Below are 5,894 nucleotides of genomic sequence, written 5' to 3'. Positions count from 1 at the left end.
AAGGAGCATTTGGTTTCGAGAAGGATGAACCTCAAGCCCATGGATCTGGAGTACATTGCAGTCCTATATCAATAGTGGAGAGAGCAGAAATTCTCGCAGGCTGCATTCTCCTCACCTGTCGACCTCCTCCTGCCTCATCCCCAAAAGAGTATGAGGGTTCTCACATTAACCACATTCACTGCTTCAGATTCAACAAAAGCTGAATAGATGTAGCTTATCACAATATCATCAGCACACGGTTCATTAGTTTTGTTTCATTTACATCTTGAATTTGCCCATTCCACAAATCTTGTGTGAAGCTTCTTGCATTTTATCATTATTTTGTCCTTCCTATAAAAATGTTTATTTCTGCTCTGGAGATATTTATCTCACTTTATTCCTTTTTAGACCTTTTTATCTTCCATCTGCATTACACAACGCTTGTCACAACTCTATGCTCTCTGTCTGGCCTGAACTGTCTACACCAATACACCTCCTCCTCCTGTACAGACACATGCACACACCCATGAACAGATCATAATCACCTATAGGTCTCCAGACACCATTCTTCATTATCTATTCAGACAAACATTTATCTGCACTTTACTACATCCACAAAGTGAAGCAGGGGAATTAATCACAATTTTTGTTCTGCTACCGAACGATCCTACTACCTTCTTACATCCTGGCTATTTGCAATATTCGGCTTTACATTCACCATGTAATTTGTGGCATTCATATGACATGGAATCAGGCCCTTCAGCCCACCCTGTCAGTGCTGGCCATCGAGCCTGTATTTTGTCTAACCATTCACTAATCCCATTCAATTCCCTTACCATAGCATTCTATTCAACTTCCCTTAGATTGTACCAGTCACCGATGCATACATGGGGCAATTTACAGCAGTTATCAAACTGCACATCTTTGACACGTGGAAGGAAACTGCAGCATCCAAAGGACTATAGCAGGGATATAGACCTGGTGGAAGCAGATTGGTTTAATTTATTTTAACACCATGATTGGCACATGGGGAATAGGCCTATTACTTCCACATACAGTTTGAACCTCTGCCTGTGCAATGAATTCATTTGTCTGGCCATGCCTCTGTACCTAGATGAGTAATATCCCCAATCAGTACTCTGAATATCATGCAGTTAGAGGGCAAATTATCTTCTGGGGTCTCCTGACCCATTTACCTGCTCTTTTGTCTGTCTGGTGATATCCCAGTCTCCCCACTGCATGCAATCACTTTAGCTGCAGGACGACTGCCATCATCTGGGTGTCCATTCCCACAGAACTGAGATTCTGCTTCAGACTATTTGATGACATATTGCCTGACTTATTCAACAGACTTTATTTTCCTGGGTATTCAAAGAAAATAAACACATATATAAACTCACTGGGACATTACCTCCTGTTCTGCATTTCCTACTAGAGGATTGCTCCATATCCTGGCACTCTGGTCAACCACAGATATTCCACATTCTTGGTTATGTTTATATTTATTGCCCATCTAACGATACCCAGAGAAGGTTTTTGGTGAAGGCCTCCTATAAGTGGCTGTGAACAATGAGTTGTGTTGGAAGGCCACTGTAGAGGACATAGTCTGGCACTGGAGATGGACACAGTCATTGCATATGATGTAGGAAAGGTATTTTTACCAAAACAAACTTTATTCATAATTAAAAAAATGTTTACAAGAGTAAACCGTGCAATGCCTTGTTATCCTAAAAAATGCATTAAGTACTTTTCAAATTATGTGTTCCCGTTGGATCGTATACTTGCTGCAATAATTAAGGAGACTCCTCGTCAAACCAGCCGCCTCCCTATTCCTACACTGTGGTCTTTCCCCACCGACCCCTTGTGGTGGCTGCACCAAGCTTCAATGCATCCTCAGCACCTACTCCTGCAGCCTGAAATGTGCCTATTGAGACCATTCCTCCACCAACATCTCGATGACCAGCCCAACTGCTTTCGTGCAGACCAAAGGGCGTACTTCGCCGAGCTGATAATCTTTCAGTTTCACTTGGTTATCTGTCTCACAATGTGACCCTGGGAATGGTCCGTAGATCAGACAGTTTTCCAGCATGCTGCTACTCGGAATGAACTGTGAAGCAGGCCCCAGCACTTTTCTTCTTAACACCGGAGACCGCAAAGAGAGTGACGGTCTGATCCCAACAAGATACCTCTCACTAAGAACGCACAGCTGTAATGATGTTTCGGGCATACATGAAGGATCTGACTGTGAGTGCCCCTCACTCCGCTTGCCAAGCAATGTCTTGGTGCCTCGTGGTGAGGTCTGGCGATGACGATTTCTGCTAGAGGGTCTGACAAGCCTTCTCAGGGAACAACCCACTGTACACATCGAATCATTTACTGTAGTGTCTGTAGGACGCTTTGTGTTGACCACTGACTGGTGGACATATTGTCAATAGTGTTGATCTAGTAGAACGTTTTCCACAAAGGACAGGTAGTGCGGCATTAAGCGATAACGGGACCAGACACATTCTTCGCAACACCGGGAACAGAAAGAACCTCGAAAAGGGTACTTGGTAGCCATGCACATAGGTGCCACGCACATTCTGAGGCAACCACACATAAAGATGTTATCCAGGGCGAGGACGGCATTTCGTACTTTTAAACTAATTCAAAGGAAGACACGGAAGTCCGAAACATCAGTCTAATTTCGTGTTTTACTTTAAGCCAGGAGCGTCTATTACGTGTAGCTTTTTTACCTATGCAGTTCATATATATCGTAATATCTCGTAATCATTTATTTAAATAAATAAGGATGCTCAGCTAAACTATGTATGTACTGAAATAAATAAAGGATTACGCAAATAATACTGAATATTAACTACACAACGGGAAAGATTTTGCCTTGATTTTCCAAGGACTGTGCATTGTGTAGCCTCTTCCTGGCTCCATCTTCGATTCCGAGAATCTTCCCGGAAGATGGCCCACATGTTTTCCAAACTAGAGGAGCAAAGGATGGGACACACATGCGCCAACAGCAGAGTCCCTGAGAGGGTGTCTGGGTGGGTGGGTTTGAATAACTGATGTGGGAACAGGAAGTCTGCACCTTCTGCCCTGTTGTAATTGGAGGTGTGCGAGGCATCTCTGCTCCGACGGATGGAATCAGGGAAATGAAGGGAGAGTATGGGAAATGTCAATCAACGACCTGCTCATCTGCACGTTGTTTTGTATAGATACGTCAGTTACTGGTAGTGTCATCGCCTCAACCCAGCGGCGTGTGACGGTGAATGGGAGGGCTTCAGATCCTTCCTCTGGTTGGTCAGTGGGAGTCGCCCTGATTTACATGGATTTCCTCCTAGAACAAACTGCTCTATAACTGGGTTCCACTGGCAGCAGCGGCCACAGTCCACCACAGATCCACCGGCAGAAGGGAAGCAAGAAACTGACGGCAACTACAATGCGGACACTGTTTTTTTCTGGTGTTTGTCAATGTGGCTGGGCTGTAAGTACAAGCAGCAAGTCTGCACCGCCTATGTTTGCTGGGGTGGGTTTAGGGGTCACGTTAAAGAGTCAGTTGTTGAAGTTGAATTTCACAGCTGGAGAATCCCAGAGTCTGACTCAACCTCCGACCGTGTCGGTGAATCCAGGATCCACGGCCAAGCTGGAATATAATATCGGAACAAAGGATAGCGAATATGTGTACTGGTACAAACAGACACCGGGAAAAGCCCCACAAATGGTGCTCTTTCACTATTATTCCTGGGGTAGCCCAAACCACGGCCCTGGGTTTGGCAGCGACCGTTTCACATCGACAGGCAACAGCGCCGGCACCGTTACCATTTGATCGTAAAGAATGTGGAGATGTGTGACACTGCCCTCTATTACTGTGGAAAGTGGGTTTCATCGATCAGTACATACGTGTTCGGCCCAGGGACCAAACTCCTTGTTGCAGGTAAGTGACGGGAAGTATATCCTGAATAACCTCGGCATAAATACGGTCACTGGCATTTAATAATTGTAACGTGATTATTACATGCACATTTTACAATGAAAAATGTTGATTTACAATCAAATCATGTTCCGTGTCCAGTTTTTCTCGATAGAGTGCATTTTGGTGAATTGCTTCCGTCTTTTAATGAAGGATTTCTCATTTCGGTTGTCTTTTCGTACAAACTCTCCTGCACCCATTCATTGAAAGACGCTCTCCCACTGCCAGGACCTTGCCTCCTCGCCTGCCACGTGTTCCCCTCTGCGTTGCACTTTTCAATGATCCAGGCCACTACACCGCCAATGACCAGAAATCGTATTCTGCAGAGAATCCAACCTCCCCAACAGCACGGTGAGCGGGAGCAAAATCCCTCCAAATCATCTCAGATCACAGAGCGACCTACCCTGCCCCTCTCTTTGGAGATCAGCACGGCTGATTATCTGCCTTTGTCCAGTGGGGGTCAGGCAGATTGTGGCTTGTGTTTATTCTCCCGACAGCAGCGGGGCCATTTCTGATGGTGGGTAGGGCGGAGGGTAGATGAGGAACGTGAAATACAGCGCTCAGCAACTAATAATGGCCTCTCCTATCTTGTGTCAAGAAGTGAGAATGGACTCAAAATAAAGACGGCCCTACCGCGCACTACCATACTGGGCTCAGAGACCTCTAACGAGATTGCTAAAGGGGCTGATGGCACAGAGAGTGGGCACATGAAACTACTCTGAGACATTTCGATGTCAGTGTGTCTCTCAATTCCGTGAATGACTCAGAGCGTCACAGCCTCAACGATTGGAGTAGATTTCTAGCTGACAAACATGAAGTGTTCTTCTACGGATCCTACACCTCTCCGCATCTCTACCTCCCCCTGGGCCCCTACACCCATCCCCGTCCCTCCGTGAGATAGTTGGCTAAACTCTACGAAGCTGGAATGTTTAACTTGAGCTTCCGTCAAAGTGTGAAATAACGCGAGGTCTTCTGTTCATTTGAAACACGTCTTTTCTTGTTCATGTTGCAGATCATCAACTCCCGGACCCTTCAGTGAAACTGATTGGGCCGTCAGCCGAGGAGATCTCCGCTAAAGGAGCGGGCACCTTAGTTTGCCTGGTCAGTAAATTGTCAATGGGCTTCCCTGTCGTCAGCTGGACAGTGAACGACAGTCCGACGAGCAGTGAGGTGCAAACCAGCGGGGTGACTCAGAACGCGGACAAAACCTTCAGTCTCAGCAGCTACCTGACGGTGCCCGGTGCAGACTGGAGCAGTGGGAAGAGGTACTCCAGCTCAGTTCAACAAGGAGCAGCCTCGACAATATCCGCAACAGTCACACAATCCAGCTGTTAAACAGAGTGCAGCTTCTCTTTATTTGTTCCTCGATTAACGAGAGATCACTGCGTTGTATCTTTCACCTCTACCATACTTACTCGCTCATCCCTGTACTTCCCTCCTGTTCCGCTCACTGTGGTTTCCATTCTGATATTGGAATATTTGTACCCTGATTTGGGGCTGATTTTGTTACTTTTCCTACGGAGAGGCTACGCGGTGTTAAAGTGGACAGTTACTTGTCTTCTGGAAATTTCGTGCCGTGAATTGTTTTCTCCCGGTGTTTGGATTAATTTGAATAAATAATAAATGATTTTGTGATTCGTCCTCAGTTTCAGACTAACGGAAGGTAACGGTGACTAACTACAAATAAATATGATCAGTGCAGGAATGATTTCCACGTGTGCGTTTTGTCATCTTTCGAGTTCATTATATTCTGACACCGAGTGGGAGGAACAAAGACAAAGGAGATTCATCTCCCTGTTCTGGTTCGTGTTCTGGTTTCCTGAAGTTTCTCTTCTGCAGCTTTGAACACCGAATATTAGCAAATAAGGACGGCAAGCACGGATAAATTGTCGCTATGTTCTGGAATAGTGAGGTTTCGGCAGTAATCACCGATACTGAGAAATTGGAAAGT

At 45.7% G+C, this 5,894-nt stretch overlaps 1 pseudogene; it reads left to right on the top strand.

Annotated features, from left to right (window-relative positions):
* The first annotated feature begins 3,371 nt into the window (after positions 1 to 3,371).
* Positions 3,372 to 5,285, top strand: LOC132405831 (immunoglobulin lambda-1 light chain-like; annotated as a pseudogene).
* The last annotated feature ends 609 nt before the right edge of the window (positions 5,286 to 5,894 follow it).

The sequence above is a fragment of the Hypanus sabinus genome, chromosome 16 (assembly GCF_030144855.1).
Source record: "Hypanus sabinus isolate sHypSab1 chromosome 16, sHypSab1.hap1, whole genome shotgun sequence".
Classification (NCBI taxonomy): domain Eukaryota; kingdom Metazoa; phylum Chordata; class Chondrichthyes; order Myliobatiformes; family Dasyatidae; genus Hypanus; species Hypanus sabinus.
Note: the sequence above shows the minus strand (reverse complement) of the source record. Positions and strands in the feature narration are given on the sequence as shown.